At 25.6% G+C, this 21370-nt stretch overlaps 1 protein-coding gene across 2 annotated transcripts in view; it reads left to right on the top strand.

Moving 5' to 3' along the window:
- The first annotated feature begins 1618 nt into the window (after positions 1-1618).
- LOC129615860 (lachesin) overlaps positions 1619-21370 on the top strand; it is a 103470-nt gene continuing 83718 nt past the window's right edge. For both annotated transcript variants that reach the window (XM_055531263.1, XM_055531254.1), the window contains exon 1: positions 1619-2481. The gene's annotated coding sequence lies outside the window, so the exon portion shown is untranslated. The remainder of the gene's footprint in view (positions 2482-21370) is intronic.

Here is a 21370-nt window from a genome sequence, read left to right as displayed (position 1 = left end):
ACGAGATACTCAAAAGTTAAATTTTACTTTTTTTTCTTTCTTATAAAAGGAATTATACAATTATATAAAATGAAAGAAAAATAAATATTTACTTAACACATCATTACACATTCATAAAAAAAATGAAATAAATTAACTTTTATACATTTAAAAAAATATTTTAAATATTTAATTAACGACTATTGCAGTTATTGTAAGGATATTAAAGCGAAAAAATGGCATAATTGCGGTATTACATTACATCAATAAAAAAATTTTATTGCATTTAAAATGCTGCAAGAATACTTTTAGCAACAACAAACAACAATATTTCTCTGTTAACATTTTTATGCATTTTACAAATTATTGTAGAGTATGAATGACTGAGTGTTATATTAAAATGTGGAAAGGCGCATGTTTAAAATTTCTGGAACAAATAAAAAAAAATAGAGAGAGAATTTCGCATTATATATTGAGAGAAGTAAATTTTGCCCTGCATAAAAATATTTTCTGCATGTTTCTGCAAAATTTAGTTTAATTAAAGAGTAATGTAACATAAAAAGAGAAAGCTTTGAATGAGAAACTGCACTGCAGACTACAGCTGATAGAATAAGCAACCGTTGCCCGTGACGTGAGACTCCCGAATATTCAATCAATTGTTTAGTTACTCATAATGCACTTAAATATTTTTTAGTTATCCTTTCTATCTCTTCTTTTTTTAATGAAACATGGAAGGACTGTATTAACATTATTGCCGATTCCAATATACAAGTTTTGGGAAAACTTTAAATTATTTATTTCGAGTTATAATTAAAATTTTTTCGGAAAACTTCAATCTATTAATTTGAACTTATTAAATTGGGTGCAATACATTTTTTTTCAAAATTTCAATTATATTATAGACAAACTCTTTTATTTCGACAAACACTCAAATTTTATCAGTTTTACTAAATTTACATATTAACTTTAACAGAAATATTAGAATTTACGGCGAAAATAAAATTTTTACATTATACTGTTAAAATATACTGCTAAATATTCAGCAACACGGTTTCGTCCAATTTCGTTTACAATTTTAAAAAAAATTTTTGGTTCCTATATTATACAGATTAATTTTGGCAGAAATGCTCTTATTCACAAAAAAAAATTCTAAATTGTGATTCGTTCTTTTCGGTTTCATTTTATTCTGAATAAAGCGAATTCATTTTTCGCCTTCTTCTGAAATCAATTTCACTCGGTATACATGTTCTTCCCACAAACTTCAATTTCTCTATTAATTCTGCAAAAGCGAATGATAGACACTTTCGTTTCGTATGTGTGTATTTTTCGGATATTTTTGTTTTTTGTTTTTTTATTCATTCTTTTAAACTCTTTTACTGCTGATGCTACCGTTAAAATTCGTTTAACTTCATATTTTAATCATATATATATTTGTGTATGTTTGTGTATATGCTATTATAATAACTGTAAATATACCAGTAAAAAAAAAATTTTTATTTGTTATTTTTTCTATTCTATGTGTAGTTAGTATAAGTATTTTATTGTGAATACTTAATAATTTTGTATTTCTGCTAAGGATATAATCGGTGCGTGTTTTAAACAAATTAGTTTAGTTTTATCCTTACATTTGTCGGTTGTGGTTGTCTTTTTTATATCAAGAAAAAAAAAAACAAAAATAAAAAATATAAATAAAAATAAAATAAAAATTAAAAAAAAAGAATCTACCTATTTATTTTTTTTTTAATTTTAAAATTACATGGTGCGCTATTTGATATTTTTAACGTACATAAAAAAAATAAAACAAAAAAAAAATAGCAAATTGAAAAAATACAAAAAAAAAATTAAAAATCCCAAATAAGTTAAAAAATAACGGAATTTACTTATTGCATTTATAAATATTCGGGCAAAAAGTATTTGTTTTAAAATCATAAAAATAAGTCGAATTCGCGCTACAATCACCAACAAAAAGAGAGAAAGAGAAATAAAAAAAACACCGTTATTTATTTATTAATTTTTTTTTTACATTCAGAAATTTCGAATATTGAAGTTTTTAATATTTATCTTTTTTTTTTGTGATATATAAAAAAAAATATATTAAAGAAAATTAAATGCAAATATGAAATGAAAGGAAAATATTTAAATACAATAAAAATATGAAGTAAATAAGTAATAATTAAATAAATAAATAAATAAAAAAAAATAAATAAAAAAGAAAATTAAATCTCTATTAAATACCATTTTCGTCATTTTGTGTTAAACAAAAAAAAAAAAATAAAATAAAAGAAAAAAAGGAAAATTAAAAGGTAAAAAAAAAACGGTTGACGGCGCTCCTTTAGCACAAGCAAAAAAAAAGAAACAAATAAAAATTAACAGAAATTTATACAAAAAGAAAACATAAATTTTATTAATAAAAATCAAAACAAGGAAAAAAATTAAAAAGAAAGAGAAAAAAAGGAGAATATTACGGTTTTCTTTTTAATTTCTTGTTACCACAATCACATGGTTGGATAACTGTTTTTCTTTAAATTCAATTTTATGTTGTTTTTTTTTCATTTTCTGATTTTTTTTACTCTTTTCATTTCAGAAAACTGTTTTTTACTGTTACTTTACTTTATTTTTGATCACCACCGCCTCCGTCACTTCTCCTCTCTCTCATTCTAAAACATTAATATTTCTATTTTGTTTCTTTTTTTTTCCATATACTCTTTCATATTGTGTTTTTAATAAAACATTGTTGTTTTTGGTTTTATTGTTGTTTTTATTTTATTGCTTTGCCTTCAATTCTTCGGTTTTTAATTTAATTGTTTTGGTGGTGGTTTTTCATTCATTTATTTATTTTGTGTGTATATTTTTACCGTTATTTTATTATACGTTCCTATATTTTTTTTATTTTTAAGTACGTTCCCGTTATAAAATTACTGTTAATTTTTTATTATTTTTTTTTTCTCTTTCGAATTCTTTATAACGCGTTTCTTATATTTTAATATAACGTTTATTATTTTCTTATACAAAAATATTTTCTTGTTTATTATTACAAAAAAAAAAACGATAATAATAACAATAAAATGACGTGCCGGTTGTTTTTGTTGTTGTTAGTTGTTGTGATTGTTTCTTTTCTTATATTTTATTTCTTTTACTCCTTTTGCATTTTTTCAAGATATCAATGAGATTATAAGTGAAATTAAAAAATAATAATACCTAAATTTATTTTAGTATGCATGTATGTATACAAAATAAAAATATTTATAATACTACGTTAATAATAATGATAACGGTAAATAAAACGGTACCTAATATTTTATATGTTCTTGTTTTATATTTAATATGTGTGTATATTGTATTAAATACTAAAATATTATAGTTAAATGGTACTTATGAAACAAAAGGGTTCCATACATTGTAATATACTAGTTTATTTCATAATGAAGTAGAAAACTACTTTGTTAATTTTCTCTCTTTTTTTATATATAATTTTTTATTTAAATGAATTTTGATTATAAGTAATTAAGGTCGATCGAATTGATAAATTACATAAAAAATAATGAAAAAAAAAAATAAATAATAAAGTTAAAAGTACATTAATAGAAACAGAAAGTATATTAATACACAGATTGGGGAGAGGACGTAAGAAGAAAAACCAAAGAAAAATAACAGAGAAAGAAAAAACAAATAGGAGTGGGGAGGGAGAAAAAGTGTTATTGTTTATTTTACTCTGAGATGATTAAAAAAATCAGGTCGGCTTTTTTTCTTTTTTTTTTTTTTTGACTTGCTATGTTTTCATTTTTCTTATTAACTTTATACAACATTAATTAATTTAATACAAAATATATTATACATATATATTTATATGTATGAGCATATATACAACATTGTATATTGCTGCTCCTTATTAAGTTTAAAGTTTAAATGAAAGAAGTTCAAAGATTTTAAAAGAAGCCTACATACTTTATGTTATACATATGTCATATACAAATATTTACACATTATTATATAAGTATATTATGTAGATGCAAAGTATGTACGACAAAACATACATTTTAAAGATAAAGAAATAAAAAAAAGCATAAAACAGAAAAAAAACAACAGAAAAACCAACAGAAATATTAAAAAAAAATAAAGAAAAAATTTTCCTCTTATTTTGTTATAAAAACAATAGAGTAAGAGTGGGGGTAAAATAAGGCATACAGAAACAGAAAAGGAAACGGGAAAAAAGAGATGGGGGCTTAGACGAGGGAATTGAAAAAATATATTATAAATGTTAAAATTTATATCTAAATATACGCACACTTACATAACATAACACTCATACAACTTTGTATAACAAAAAATAAAGTTATAAATCAGATCTCTCTTTTTTTCCTCTTTTTTTTTTTGATGTTTTGATGTGGTCTCTTGGTTGTTGTTGCTGTTTTTATAACATTTTTCTGATATGCCTTTTAAAATAATGTGTTTTTAAGAGTTTATACATATAATATGTGTAATGTTTTCATTTTTATTAAATAACAAAATATTTTCTTAAATAAAAATGAAAATATAAAAAAAGAATTTATTACTTTAATATACCAATAAAATTTTAAACGATTTAAATAATTAATAGGGCTATAATCATAATAAGAGTACTTTAAAGATGACATTGAAAAAGTTTTTATATTATACAATAACTTGATTATACGGAGTATTTGATAATTACTCATATGGAGAGGAAATATGTATGAGTAATATTTTAAGTTTGAAGACAAAATACTCTATATGTGCATCGCAAGGCTCAATTGGAGGGTTGGAATTATTTTGCCGTATTTTAACCTTTCGGCCGAATCACCTGAGAGGCATGTACTTCACTGTTTTTTGTTATGTTAAATTGTATTAAAATAAGCGTTAAATAATTGTTAATTGAAATCTAGGATGTTGTTAGAACCTAAATTAACATAACGATTGGGTTAATAGTTGGTCGTTTGGCTTAATGTTGCCGATATATTGAAGATTCCTTTTTTCATATTAAATCTCTTAATCAGTCTGACATAGAAAAATATACTTCAAAGACGTATTCTTCGAGAATCAAAAAGAATTTCGGAAATTGTAATTCATTAGTATCGCCAAAGTATTTTAGTTCAAAAGACTTTGTGTACCTCTTGGAGAACAGAAAATTGCACTCTTTATATGTTTTAAAATCGACATAGTTTTATTTCGAAATATTGCGATAGATCCTTAAGATAAACTAGTAATCATCCTTAAGATAAACTAGTAAAACATATGAGATAATGAGATACGTGATACTAGACTGATCTAAAGAATCAACACCGACTGATTACCTTTGCAATTTTCAACTGACTGAAAATTTTTTAATATTTTTCATATACCAATGATATTGATGTCCTCCTGAAAAAATTTTGTTAGAATAAAACATGAAATATATATAAAATATGTAAATACAACCACACAATATTCTTCAGAAAATGCCTTTACCAAAGAAAGGAACAAAAAAGCAGAATAAAAACTGAAATGTAATACATAAAATGCCATTTAAGGTTAACAGTTATTGCGGTTTCTAAAATGCACTTAGTTTCTTTGATGTCTTCTACATTTTCTAATGTAAATTTTGTGGTTAGTTTTCATATTATAATATTCACAGTAAGACTGCTACTAATATTACAAAGGAATAATTTATGTATGTATGTAAAAAAATAATTTACTTTTCATACATGCAAATAGATTTGTTCACCCTAATGTACATACTTAGTTAAAATATTAAAATTTAAATTTATTTGTTTGTTATTTTAATTCTATTAAACAAGTTTGTTTCCCCTTTTGAGAATTGTGTAAAATTATTTAACTATAGAGTAACTCAATTGAAAAAGTTTATTTTACAAGGAAATAATATTGTTCGGCTTTATATAATCTAACTATATGGGACAAGACATCATGAAATGAGGTCGTCATAATTGTTACAGAAAATTAAAGACAACAAAAAAAAAATGATGCAGCTGTGGAATTTATTCATTCATAAAAATTAACAATTAAACTTAATGAACAATGCAATTATTGCAGAGCAACAAACACTTTTCTTCCAAAATTTGCGATAGAAACAAAGTCTAGACGAAAATTAAAACAAAAAAATTATTTAATTTAAAATTATGACAAGAGAAATAATGTTCTCAGAAAATACTATGTAATTTACTCACAATTGATTATGAACATGGTGATTTTATGTTCGTTCAATAACTGATAGGATACCATTGAATCAGCTGTGTTTAACGGGTGAAGAAGCCCTATTATATGCCAGTATTGCCATCTATATTAGTTTAAACATCAAATGGGACATTTTCTTTATCATTAAGCCAGGGTTTTCTTAAATATTACAGCGTTTACGTTGACAGATCTGTGGTAACATCAGAACCCTATCTAAATCAAGCAACAAATTATTAAAAACGTGCCTTAATCAAGCTATTATTATAAAAATTAACCAATTAAATTGAAAACCAAATTTAATGTTAAAGTTAATGGGACCGGGAGACGTTTTTCACCTCAACTTTGTAAGCTTTTCTTTGATCTCACAGAATTCACATTGTATTATTCTTTTTCCTGCTTAGCGTTACTGTGAGCCAAAGCTTCCCCTCCTATTTTGTTCCATTTCGTTTGAACCATTGCTAGCTTGTTATAATTCGTCACTCCCATGGTATGGCGGTCCGCTTCTAACATATCTAGCCACCTGCTTTTCAGTCTTCCTCTTGCCTTTGTTCCTTGTTCCCGATGTGTGAATATTTTCTTGATCACACAATTTTTTGGCACTATATTAAACTGAAATATTCCATGTTTGCTGCGCTGTATTCTTATATTTTTGTTTATTCACTGAGATATACAAGAACAGTTTCGAGTTTCGTTGCCAAAAAGTGTGAAATGATTGATTATTGTTCATGGTTTAGGAAGGGTAAGATTTAAGTAAGTAGAGACGCTTTTAAGCTCATGAAATATTGTTTGACTTGACAATGTGCCCTTATTTGCAAAGGATAACTTTCCCAAAAGTCGAAGAAGTTTAATTTCATAGGGCACAAATGATAAAATTATTATTAAACTCTTACTTTTTGTACCATAAATTTCTCTATCAACAGATTTTTTTAACTATTCAAATATTTTTATTGAAATAAATGAAAAAACTGACATTTTTAATTAAATTAAACAATTTGAAAAGTTTAAAACTCTCAGTTTATTATTCAATTTATCTTCTATAGAAAAACTAAATTTTCAGTTAGTTATACCGTATGTGTATAGTTATCATAGTAGATTTTGAGCGATACATATAGACATTTGTCGTTTTTGAATTTTTAAGTGAAAGTAAAAAACTATAAGGATTTGTTGTTCATGAAATTCTTCACATGAAATAGTCATCCCAACAATTTATAATTTGTTAAGTTTAATTAAATAGAGAGGTAAAAATAACTGGGATAGTACTTACGAGCTTAAATTGTCTAAAACAGAGCTTCATTGCAATTGTTATTCGTCATAATAGTATTAACAGAATTAACATTGAATACAATGCAACTCAAGGCACATGGATCCCTGGAAATATTGAGATTTATAATTCAATAATTAGAGCTTTGATATGAAAGTTGAGCTTATACTAGCTTCAGTAGTCGAATTCTGTTCCATAGCAATTAGAAATTATTAAGAGCGAAATTGGTGCGTATGCTGTACTGTTAATGTTACAATTAAAGTTAAAAGATCTCGTATAATTATGGTAACGTCTAGAGTTTATGAATATTAATAGGAAAACGATGGCCCCGTTCTATGCGAACCCTCACCGCTAGGAACCCAAGAGAACCATCGGTGATCCAAGTCACTCATAATTATTGCGTTTACATAATAATTTTTTCCGAAAACTCTCTCGCACGCTGTTTTAATCTCATGTTCCAAACAATTGTAAATATTTCCCAAAAGAAAGCGCTCACAAAAATGACGAGATTTTAAATAATTCTTTCTGCATTTCAAATGCAGATGTCGCTACATATATTTTTATTTTATTTTGTAGAACTTAATGAATATTTTTGATTGTTACTCTAATGAATAATAAAAACACTAAAATTAAATAGATTTACACAAACAAAAAAAAAATTAAAAAAAAAAATGCAAATTCATTCTTTATTTTCCTTATATAGTTTCACCTCCTCTAAGCTATCAAAAATTTAAAGGAACAAGAATGTTTAATTGCATGCATTACTTTTTTGTTGTCTAATTATGAAGTTATCCTTTTGTCATACACACACTCATCTACATACACAAACATTATAATAAAAAAAAAATCATTTTTATATATGTATATGTATATGTATTATGGCATTTGTGTGTACTTTCCTAATTAATTGTAGTATAAGAATATAGAATAAAGCTTTTGCTAGTTGCTCTTGTCTTCCATAATATCCTTAAAACTATTTTTTTGGAGGGAATAAAATGGAATTTGATGGAAAAGTTTGCCAAAGGATTTTTTTAATTTTTTGCTTGATTTTCCTTATTTTTTACCAAATGCATAACATACAATAAGGAAGGTTATGTGATAGCACCAATTCTCGAAGTTTTCGGTGAGAACGTAGTTATCCAAGGAAACGTAATAAACTTTTTTTAGAGAGATGTCAGTCTATCGGTCAATGTGTGCATGTGTGTATTTCAAGTTGGACTGAACCGATTTTGATGAAATGTTATATGAGAGTTTATTTGGGCTTCGGATGACATGGATTAATCAACATTTGGGTTATATTTGACCTCGAGAACTGGACTTTTTTGAGAGACAATTTTAATATTTAAATTTGTAGTATTATAAAAGAATGAATTTTTCGAAAAGATTGGGGCTCGAAAACCAAATTGGGGGCCGATTTAACTTCTTTTACCATACTTAATATTAAAACTAAAGGCGAATATTACCGAAATTACTGGTTGTTACCGAAACTAAACCGAACTTTTCAGGGAACTCGGATGACACAAAACGAAATTGTACTGAGACTCAAATTTACACTTTTCTCGGGATGTTAGCTTAAGGCTTGCTAACTTCCTTAAAATTGAAAGGAAGTGTTTAAAGTACGTTTTCATAATCTCCTGTATCACTTTCACTAGTCTAGGCAATATTATATTGCTGATCGATTATGTGCTGATCACATCAGATTTTTTTTTGTTTCTTGTATCTTCTTTTATTTTTATGTTTATTTTTATATTTTATTTCTTGTTCTTACTTTATCCTCTAGGATACCATATACCGTGCAGCAACATTTTCTAAAAGAGAAAAAAATTATTTTACACAAACTAAGAATGACGAAAATTTTTATAACGTATGGAAAAGAAAAAAAAAATTTTTTGTTTTTTTTTTTTTGGAATTTCATTGTTGTAGTTGTAGCGAAACAAGGATAACAATAAAAAATAATAAAAATTAAAGAAAAATGGGGTATCAAATTAATTTAAAATACAACAGAATTGTTTTTAATTTCTTTTGACAGCTTAAGTTTAAAAAAAAAAAGATAAAAAATTAAAAATAATTATTTAAAAAAAAATTTTCTTCTTTTCCTAGAGAGTTGAGAAAGAAAATGAAAGCTACGCGATGAGTAATTCAAAATGAGGTTATAAGAATTTTTTTTTTCAGAACTAAAATGTGAAAAGCAGAAGAACAAGAAGTAAAACCAAACAAATAAGAATTTTTTTCTATTATCCTTTTATTTTTAATTTTTATTGTAGTTTTTCCTCTTTTAGTTTTCACATTATTCTTTAATTATTAAACATAATTTTCTCTTACAAATTTATTCTATTAAAAAAATATTCCGTATTATAAATTGAAAATTTATTAATGAAGTTCATTACTTTTGGGGAAAAAACAACTAGATATAAAATTGAAATTGTTAATTTTAAATTTTTTTAAAAATAGAGAGAAAGAAAAAAAAATTATTTTGAACTTAAAACCGGACATTTTCTCTTCTTCAATTGGATTCGATTTTAAAATAAAAATTGTTGATATTTGAAAGTTTTCATCTCCAATTTGTAGCTGAAAGCAATATATTTAAGTTTTCTGATATAAAAAACAAATTTATTTTTATTCATGAACAAAATTTTAAATTAAAAAAAAAACTAGGGAGTGAATCAGACCAATAAGTTTTAAAATGGCTAAGTACTTTAAAATTAAATAGAAATTCTTGATCTGCTGTTCGTAGTCAGAAATGATTTTGCAACATGATCGAATACGCACGTAAATATTAATAGCCCTTAGTAAGTTTTAATTTTAAAATCTTTAATTTAGAATATGCATTGTTGGACACTTCTTATGAAAGAGAATAAAAAACCATCAAAATAATAATCCTATAAGATTTACCGTTATCACTACTTAACGGCTTAGTGAATTGCAAAATATTCAAGTTTTCCTGATTTTGTGAGTTGTAATTGTTGAAGGACGGAGGTAGATTAAGAGAAATTCAATTGTCATTTCAAAAGAAATTCATTTCATCAGCCATTTCAGAAGAAAGTTGTGTTAAAAATTTGAAAACCAAACTGATTCAAGATAACAGTCTACAGGACAATCATTCTGTTTTACTCACATTTGATTAAAAACCGTAGTTAAATATCTATACGCCGTAACAGAAAGATGTAGTTGCATGTAATTTTGAAATCTTTGGAGAATATGAAAAATATTTTTAGTTTTTTCAGAATATATTTTCAGAAAACTAAATTTGAAAGATATTTTAGAGAGTTTAAAAATAATACTAGGGTATTATGTTGTAGGAGATGAAAATTATTGTTCAAAAATTTTTTCTTTCTATTTCAAAGAATATTATACAGAAGTTTGTAAAGAGCCATTTGGACGGATTTCTATCAAAGCATAAAAATAAAAGCACGTCTTTCAAATTTTATTGCGGCGGCCGCACTTAAATTCATCATTCGCTTGAAAACATGAGAACAAAACACTGAATTAGTCTCATGATTGCTTTGAACTTCGAACCGTCAAATTACCGACTGATTGGAAACAAGTCTAATTCCTCATACTAGCTCTAACATAAACCTCTACATTTTAAATAACAAATTTTTAGCCCTTATAGGTACTTCCAGTACCCTCAAATTTTATTTACTAGCAACCAGTGACTAGAAAATAAAGTAATCTCATTGAAATTGTACGCCCTCTTAGTATTCTAATTTAGTATTCTCAATAATTGAAAGGTCAAAAACTTTCTTATTCTAAGTCTTATAAATTTTAACTAGTCTAATTTTTTAAATTTTATATAAAGAAAATATGCAAAAAAATTTTTCTTAAATTTTTTAATAATGCAAATTTTTTTTAATATTTAGAAAAAAAAAAGAGTCACAAGAATAATTTCACTTTTTAATAAAAATAAATGTCAGATAAAGAAATTTGCAAGAATTTTTTTCATTTTCCAATATACAAAAGGAAAACTTGGAAGAAAAAAAAAGGGCTTTTTTTTAAGTCATTTAATCTCTTAGATTTTTTTTCTCTTTTTTTGACTTCTTTAAATTCCTTCAGAAATAAAGAAGACCAAAGCTAAATTATTAGAAAGTTTTCACTAAGTACCTACATAGGAACTTTATTTTCTATCTAGTTTTTCTTTCTTTGCCTTGATGATATTTTAATAGTTTCAAAGAGGGTTGCTTTAATTTTTAGGTTTCCGAATAATTTGTTCTTCTTATTTTTCTTATTAAAAATTTAGAACTTTTATTCACAAGCCTTTTATACCCAGTCTATATTATAGCAATGTTTCGTTGTATGCCTGTGTATGTGTTTTGTGTCTAGTATAAACTATTTGAATTAGCTTAACTTACATAAGTAAAAATATTTTCATTATTATATACTTACATACACCCATTTTTATAAGCCTCCTAATGACGGTGCATTTTTACTTTCTTTTCTTACTTCTATATGGTTCAGTTCTCTTTTGTACAGAAATTGCATTAAAAATTTTTTTGGAAAATTTCCAAGAAAAGAACAAGAAATGGTGTATTAAAAGAGACTGAAAATTTTTATAGAAATTTTAAGCTGATTGATAGTAAAAATGATAAAAATCTAAGTAGATTCTATTAGAAACTATTACGGAATGATTAAAGAATGAATTTTTAAAGTTCGGTTTCTTCCTCTTTATAATATGAACTTCGCTAAAAAAAATGTGTTTTTCCTTTCACTAAAATCGTATACATATATTGTCGCCGGATCGGACAAAAGTTTTCATTTTAGTTATTCAAGAAAATATTAAGAAAATTAAAACAGTTTTATTTTTAAAGTTCATTGCCTTAAAAATTTCCAATTAATTAGGTCAGTTTTTGATTTCTTTTTGGATTATTATACCAATATCCTTTATGTAATTCCAAAAGAAACACACTCCCACACTTGAATTCATCATCATCTAGGAAATTAATATATCTACATACATATATGTATATAACATATGTATATTTCTGTCAATTTATATTTATAATGTAAATAATTTGAACTTTGAAAATTTGCCCACTAGCAATCAAAAATCCTTTTTATAATTTTCAAACTCATTCCAAATTACAAAAAAAAAAACAAACGTATGTGAAACAAATTACAAAAAAAATCAAAAACAGACTAGATGAAAATTTTCTTGAAAAACAACAATAATTCAAAATTTATGGACTTGTCTATAATAATTTGTTTTATTATTAAGATTTTGTAATTTTAATAAAGAGCTAGAAGATTATTACTGGAAAACATGTATTGTGGCAATATTTAAAAGATTTAGTAGGATATTTTAAAAATCTATGCTAGTTTTAATGATAAATTAAGGACCATTAATGAATTAATTAACATTTAAATATGAGAAAATGTGTTGTTACTACAGTTAGATAGATAATCGGTGCGGGGTGGAAGGATATCAAGGTTAGATCACCTTAAAGAACTGTGGTTACCTATTTATATGGTTTAATTTTCGTTGTCTATTGTAAAACACACTATTTGTATCCACTTTTATGACTCCCCTAACACGATTGTATTAGTAATTTTGTAAAATATTTAAATTGCTTACCATAATAAGGTAAATTAATGTCATATAGCAGAACGCAAATTCACTTTGATTATTTTCGGAAACGATATCAGCTTTTCGGAACCGATATCAGCTGTAATATACAGCAACGACCATCACTCAGGGTAATCCCTTTCTTTAGTAGATATTCACTAGCTTGTCGTATTTTTAAATTTTTCTTCCGCAAAATCTAATAAAAGTTCTTACTAAAAAAAAACTTTGATTATTAAAAGAAATTGAAATTTTGAGGAAAAATTTATTAAGAAATCTAAATGTAAAATCAGCAAGAAATTTCAAAATCCTGTTGGGAAATTGGAAAAATCACCTACCTATGTATTTATAAAATAGCTCACATACAGTGGTTCGGGTTCTATCTGAAAATGAGAATTTTAGGATGCCTCTGACTACGTACAGACTACTGCTACACAATGCGGCAGTTGAGTAAGCCAATCATAGATGGACGAACGGAACTACTTACAACTCAACCAGAGAACTATGGAATCCAAGACAGGATCTGCGTCGCGCCAGTAATCTGTTGTCTCTCGGCCGGAGAGACATTGGATCTGTTGTCTCTCCGCCGGAGAGACATTTGATCTGTGATAGGGGTCATGACGGCTCCTTGTCTTATTGGCGAACATGCCAGAAGGATTGGCCGACCTGCGAATTATCTTTGTAGGAGCTTCCCTGACGAGAAGGAAGGAGAGGCGGTGGCCCGTATCCTTTGCTCATGTCCGGCTTTGGCAAGGAGGAGGCGAACATTCCTTGGGTCATTTTTTTTTTTTGCGTACTGCGGATCTGGCGAATATGCTCGGGACCTTGGCCAATTTCTGAAAAGCTCAGGCTGGTTCGAGTGAAGCAGGTGGATCTTGTGGATCCGGCGGTAAAACAACGGTCCTAACTGGCCTATGTATACCTTGCGGTAGCCGCGTCGACCTTACCTAACCTTTCATGATGAAATAAATAAAATGCTTTCATTGCGAAAATAAAACAAGATTGAAATAAAAAATTTTCGTTAGAAATATTTGAATTGCCAGAATTTAAATTTTAAAGATTTGAATTACAAATAGATTTCATATTTTAATTAATTAAATTTCATAATATGCAAGCTGTGAATAAATTGTGTTCTTAAAAGTGAAAACACCATTATTTCTAATTCAGTGAAAATTATTTCTATTTAATTGAAAATTCCTACTAAGTGTTAAATAAATTTACTTGAATAACAAAATTCCGAAGAATTTGAGAAATCAATTTGTTAATAAAAGTTTGTTTTAGATATTTGGGGACTTGAATTCCACAATTTAAAATTTCAATTCAATTCAGCGAGATTCATAGGTCTGCTTTTAAATCTGAAAACGATTTTAAGTCAGTTGATTCAATCAACTTTTTCTTTTATCCTTCCTTTAAACCATAATATTTTTAAACAATTTTTAACACACTTTATGACTGCATGCATTTCATCTAGTTCATTTAGCTTGTTCTTTTCATTCTAACAACACACTGTAAAATACCATAATTTTCTGAAAATTTTTCATCAATTATGCAATTAGCAATTTAGAATTTCCAAAAAAATATATGTATGACATACTTACAAATATGTAAATATGAATATATTGTGTATATTTATTAAAAATGTTCTACATAATTGTGGAAATTGTTGTGGCTTTGAAATATTTTCAGTTTGATGAGTAAAATTCTTTATTACAACTTATACATATGTATACATACATTAATAAATGTACATATTATGTTTTAAATTAAATTTAACAAAAAAATTATTTATGTAAATGGAATAATTAAACATAAAAATTAAATTTGTATAAGAGTTAAAGGAATTCTCTTCAATCTTCTCTAATTAATTCAATTTATTTAGAAATGAAAAGGACTAAACTAAATTTATTATATTTAGAAATTGAATCTGTTAATTTTTCAAAATTTCATTCATCATGTTATTACAGTTTATGTGTTTAAATAAATGAATTTGTGGAAATTGTTTTTATTTAAATTTAAATTTTCGTTAGTGCCATAATATCAAGTTATTCTTCGCAATTAGTTTCACAAAATTTGAAAAATTTCATAGAGAAATTATTCCTATAGAGGCAATTTGTGCAACCGGAATTTTTCTCAAAATTTATCGGAAAATATTAAAAAGTATGCAGAACGAAAAGTGAGAAGGTTAGATCAGTTTTCCAATTAACATAAACTTAAGCTAGACTTAATCGCATATATTTCCATGCAATTTAAAAGACCGACTTCTTTAACAAATTTTTAAAGTTGCGCCAATCATATTGATCCACATACGTTTTCAAATCCACATTTTTGCACCTCAATGCTCAATTTTACATTCTGTTATTAAAATTTCTTGCCTATTCTTCTTATACTTCTTCACAATTCTCATAATTACATTGCGTACACGATTATTAATTTCATTATATTCAAATACAATTCAAAGGATCAAAATCACATTATATTTTATAGCATTCATTGAGACAATGCAACTTTGTATTCCCTTCATTTTCCCCCCATAAAACAATAATTTTTTTTTCATTTTACAATATCATCATTTTATTGAATTAAAAAGCAAGGGGCTCAAATAGAAAGGAATACTAAAACCGCAATGAAATTTCAATTTTTTTACTCTTTAACAATAGGAAAAAATTTTAAAAAGATTTTGTAAGTCATTAACGTCATTGCTATATACTCGTACATATAACTATTTCATCTCAAGGTTTAAGAAATCCTATATATGTATAACAAATTTTAATTAAAATCAGAACTTTCCATACATAATACTTAAGTGTTTTTTTACATTGAATCCATATAAATTATGTTTGTAGTAATTGCAAGGTTTTCTCATATAACTACGCCATAATGTTACAATTGAATCAGTTAAGACAAAACAAATAATGAGGAGGAAAATTAAAAGGTTTATGAAAGGAAAACTATTGTTTCTTTTTTTTCATTTTTGAATTTATTCATAAGATAATGTCAAGAGTTAGTTTTTAATTTTTTATGATAACACTAAAGATTCAATCAATTGTTCTATATAAATTATAATGGCGAAATTTATTAATAATTTTTATTTTTAACCTTCATTTTATATATGCTTCGATCTGCATTCAATCAATTTGAAAAGAGTTGTAATTAATTAAAATGATAAGATTTTTTCTTTAAAAAATTTCTCTTTTCTTAAATGCACCAGCAATTCGATTTGAGAATCTAGTATTTGAACGAGAATTCAAAGTGATCTCAACACACTGAACACTGGACCGCATGTTAAAAATTTTACAATTCATTCCACGGCTGCTTTCTCAAAAACGTTTTTTCCGCTTTTTATTTTTATTGAAAGTTATGAAATGAAAGACAGGCATTTAATAGAGTAGAAAAGAGTTGGCTATAGCTATAAGAAATGCCTGATAATTGACGCTTTAGGTAGAGGCTATTGATTATTATCTAATTAAAGCAGTTTGAATGATATTTCGTATTAATACCAAGTAATCCAACATTTGTTCACTCACAATATTATCAATCTTAAATTTATCACCAAAAATATTAAGGCACCTATTTGGAAATCCTAGCAATTTGCTCAATTAAACAATATAGTCGAAATAATAATTAATTCTTAAGTAATTTTTTGTAACTTTCTCATTTTTATTTCAATAATTTAAAAATAATTTGACCAATATACAAATTTATTAATTTAATTTTTTACTAAAATAATTTCAAGATACAATCCCAATGCACTTTCAGCTCATACAATCATGCTCAGGTGTAAATTCTATTGAGTTTTTTGTATCAAAGAATATTGTAAGTAATAACAAAAATTATTTTTGATACGAAAAAGAAATCGATAAGTAAATCATATAGTTTTGTTTTATTTCAAAATATTTTGTAATCAAATTATAATACTAAAATTTAGAACTAATACTAAAACAGAATTTTAAAAATACTGTAAAATTCTTTACAGTAGGTAAAAAACTAATTGACTAAATCTGAATAAAAAATAAATAAAATTGTAGATAGTTCAGGTGCAAATTCTGTAATCTTAAAATCTAGTAATGGATAAATTTGAATGAATATTTTTGATAATACAGTATGTTTAAAAATTAAATATACGTAAGATTTTGTTATAATTTACCAGATTCTCTTAATTTTTAGAAGATTGTTAAGACAACAAAACTAATTATGCACCAAAGGATATTCAGTGTTATTGTAAATCTCTAAATAATTTAAACATGAAACACTTTCATAGACTTATAAAATTAATATTCTGCAGTTATTGTCAAAAAACTTTTTAAATTTCTACTGTGAACTACAATATACCCACAGTTCAAATCTCAATCATGTAATTACCCCCAGTTAAGATCTCAGCCACAAAATTACCCACAATTCAGATCTCAGCTACAAAATTCTCCACAGTTCAGATCTCAGCTAAAATGCTGAATATACTAAAAAAGCGACGGAGTACATGACAAAATAAAACAATAGTCTAACGAAACAATAACATGAAATTTACAAAGTTTCTTTAATAAAGCTACAGGATCCGCATTATGCTATTTTTCAAAGAAAAAATTGATACTATGACTTATTTATCATCTTAATCCTATGGATGAAATCGTAGACTCGAATTTTCTTGTGCAGAACTTTGTTTTATTTTATACTATTTGTATTAAAAGAAAATTGTGATATTTGATTGACTTTTATTCCTTGTTTACATACGTTTCAAAATACATTACTCTTAATTTTTTCCCATTCTCAAATTATTACAATTTATCTTAGAATTTTAATTTAAAGGTAGGACACTGTTCACTGATTTTTAACAAGCACATTTGTTTTATTGCTAATTAAACAATGGTGAGAAACGAAAGCAAAGATATGAGGCAATTAAATGAAAATTTAAAAAAAAAATAGAAAATAATAGTAAAAGGATCTAATACAAGAGGTGGTCTATCAAAATTTTTATTAAATATTACCCCCAAACAAGTTCTAGGAAAAAATATAAATGAGTTTAAAGAAACTGTCAAAAATAATCACTCGCTAGTCTTTACTGGATGTCAAATATGACCTGAGGAGTGCAAATGGTATAATATTATTAAAGTTAAAGCTTATTTTACAATTCTATAGCTCTATATTTTATCCGAAGCATGGTGAAAATAAAACTACAATCGCAATTACTTATCAATAACATTTTAAAAAGTATGAATACCATCAACAAATATTGTAATTGTGATTTCAAACTAAAAAACAATATTGGAGATTGTTAATAGAATAGAAGGGAATAAGAAAATCTAAATATTTTTAATATCAGAGAGTTGTACAGAGATTTTATCAAATACAATACAAGCTATTTCTGTATTAAATACACACAACCAACTTGTGTTGGCTATACAACACTCTAACTAATCATACATGTATATTCGAATTATCATAATCGAATAGTATATAATATGTAACAGAATAATAACACACCAATACACATTTTTGTATACATATTGTATTGACAAATAATTTGTATATATATTAGAATATTATGTAACATTTACTTAAAATTCAGTTAGGAAAAATTGATATTCATACGGTATTTTTATTAAAAAATTGTATTCCCAGGTAAAGAGAAAAAGAATCATACAAGTGACAAAATGTAATAGTGAAATACAATAAAATTATGGTTGTTATTAAAATATGTAACGATTTTTGATCAGCATTCAGAGATAATAATAGTAGCTATTAGTCAGCGCTTCGACCAACAAATATTCTGAATTGAATCAACTGTGTTTGATTCAAGTAAAAACTTTGTACATTTGTCACAGTCAGAATGTCCGCCATCAAACATTGTTTATTAACTTTGTTTGATTCAATTAAAAACTTTTAAAAAATCTGATGTACAACATCTGTGTTTGATGGGAAAACTGAACTGTGTTTGTCAGAGTCTTCACCATCAAACATTGTTTACTGACATTGTTTGATTTAATAAAAATCTTAAAGAAAATTTGATACATAACATCTGTGTTTGATGTTGCAACTGCACTATGTTTGATTCAAATTTAATTTAAGCAGGTCATTGCATTTTCATCAAGCAAAATTTATGAAAACATACTTATTCTATAAACTTGCGTTATATTGTTTACTTCATAACATGAGACCCAAATGGTAATCTTGGGTCCAATTTCCAAAGTTAAGTCAAAACCAAATCTTTATCATTAACTTCTTTAAAGAATGATATTACTAAAGAATTTTCCGGCTCAAATTATTCAAATTCTAAAAAAAAAATTTTTGATTTTTCGACTTGAATAATTTTGAATTTGAATTTCTTAAATATTAAAATGCAATCATATTGTACACAATATTTAATAATATCAGTTTATATATGTGTGTATGAACATGTACGATTTTCTTATTGTCAGACATGTTTTTTTGATTCATTGAATTTTCAAAATACGTTCAATGTACAATATGCATATAGTAAAATAAGGGCAACAATGTTACAATATCTTCATCTTTGCTCTGGTTATTATTGTTGTTGGTATTTTTAAATCTTTTATTCCTGATGATTCCTGCTTGATATTCAAATAAATTATTCCTTATAGATATTATTTCCCAATTTTCAATCTTATGTTTATATCATATCAGATTATTGTTATATGTGCAATAAGAGATTTCATATTTTTTTGGAAACATTTTCAATTTGAATATAAAAAATATTTAAATTTTAATAAAATTTGATTTTACCAATATGAAGATGGTGATATTACATACATACATACAAGATTTTTATTTTCATTTACATACCTTCATACTTTACTACATTTAATATTTCATATTGATTTATAATTCAGTAGTTCCTTTTTTATTTATGTATGATTCAAAAGGTTTTGTCTTTTCGAAACAGATATACAAATACATGTATGTATGCGTGTAAATTTTACAGAAAATTAATAAAGGTAATTAAACTTATTGATTTAAAGGTAAAGAATATATGAAATAAATTTTTTTCTTAAGTTCTAAAAAATTCGTAAAATATTTAATAAATAATTAATTAATAACTCACTTGTATAACAGATAATTTAATATTGTTAGGTTTTTACTGATGAACTGAAAGTATGATGGGTTCCTCTAAAACTATTTCAGCATAAGTATGTCTGAGAACAAAAACTTGGGATATAATGCTCGGATGTATTGAATTTCATTTTCTGCAGTTCCTGTTGACAATTTGCTTTCGTTTTGATAAGCCAGAACAAACTGCTAGTAATCACAAAAAAAGAACTTGCAGAATCGCTCTAAGTTTAGTCAGAAAACACGTTTACAGTTTTAAATAATATTTTTCCAAATATGTGCACAGAAATTTTTGCTACAACTTAATATCTTCTTGATATATATTGATGAATTCTGTGAGTAACTGGTGATCAGGAAATGCGCTGTATCTCTTCTAGTTTAATAAGACAATGCGTTGGAAGATTTCGAAAATTATTAGTGTTTAAAGTTTTTTCAACTGATTACTATCGTATAACTGGTTATACTGATAAGCACAGTCAATTAAAGTGCCGAAAATTTCTTCTTAGGAATTAAATAAAATCACTTCCTACCAAAAATTGTTTACAAATTTTTACCCGTACTAATATTGTTAACTTTCTCTTATTCAACGTATTGTTTATTAAAAATGCTGTTCACATCAAAAATATTTTTATATCTAATGGCTTGAATTGAAATTATCACTGATTTTTCTCTCCCAGTTAATATTTACTAATGTCAAAGTGTCATTAATATCAATAATTAATACTTTTTGTAAAATATTTAAGAGGACACTTACAATTTTCTTATAGATATTGTAGCATTGGTACACAATTTTTATTTTTTCAATAAGTTTTCTTTTTAACCATATTTGTATAGAACTTTTCTATTTAACGTACAATTACATAGAATATACAAACATTATGTACACGTACATATATATTTTTTTTCAATTTAGAAATTTCAACAAAATATCATAGACGAAATGAACACAAACAAATGCACATGATGTAAGAACGCGTCTATCGTAAAATTTTTCTCATAAAAACTAGAACTCTATCTATATAGGAATAGGTGTAATAATATAGAAATGCTCAGAAATATTCTCTCAATTTTCACAAACAACAACACACTCTTCAATATTTTTCAAAATAATATAGATTGCTTTACAAATATATTAAGTATTCAGTTAAAAAATATATAAAAACTTTATTGAAAACTGAAAATTTTTTGGTTAGTTACAAAAAAAAAAAAAACCAAAATTTGACATTTTTATTTTTCTAAAGTACTTAAACGTCAACTTCAGTTTCCGATAAAGTTCAATGTTTCAAAATTTTTGAAAAATTTATTTCATTCAATTTCTCTTACCTCTC

The sequence above is a fragment of the Condylostylus longicornis genome, unplaced genomic scaffold (genome assembly GCF_029603195.1).
Source record: "Condylostylus longicornis isolate FDR11 unplaced genomic scaffold, ASM2960319v2 ptg000005l, whole genome shotgun sequence".
Classification (NCBI taxonomy): Eukaryota; Metazoa; Arthropoda; class Insecta; order Diptera; family Dolichopodidae; genus Condylostylus; species Condylostylus longicornis.
This window is presented reverse-complemented; position numbering and strand designations above follow the sequence as displayed.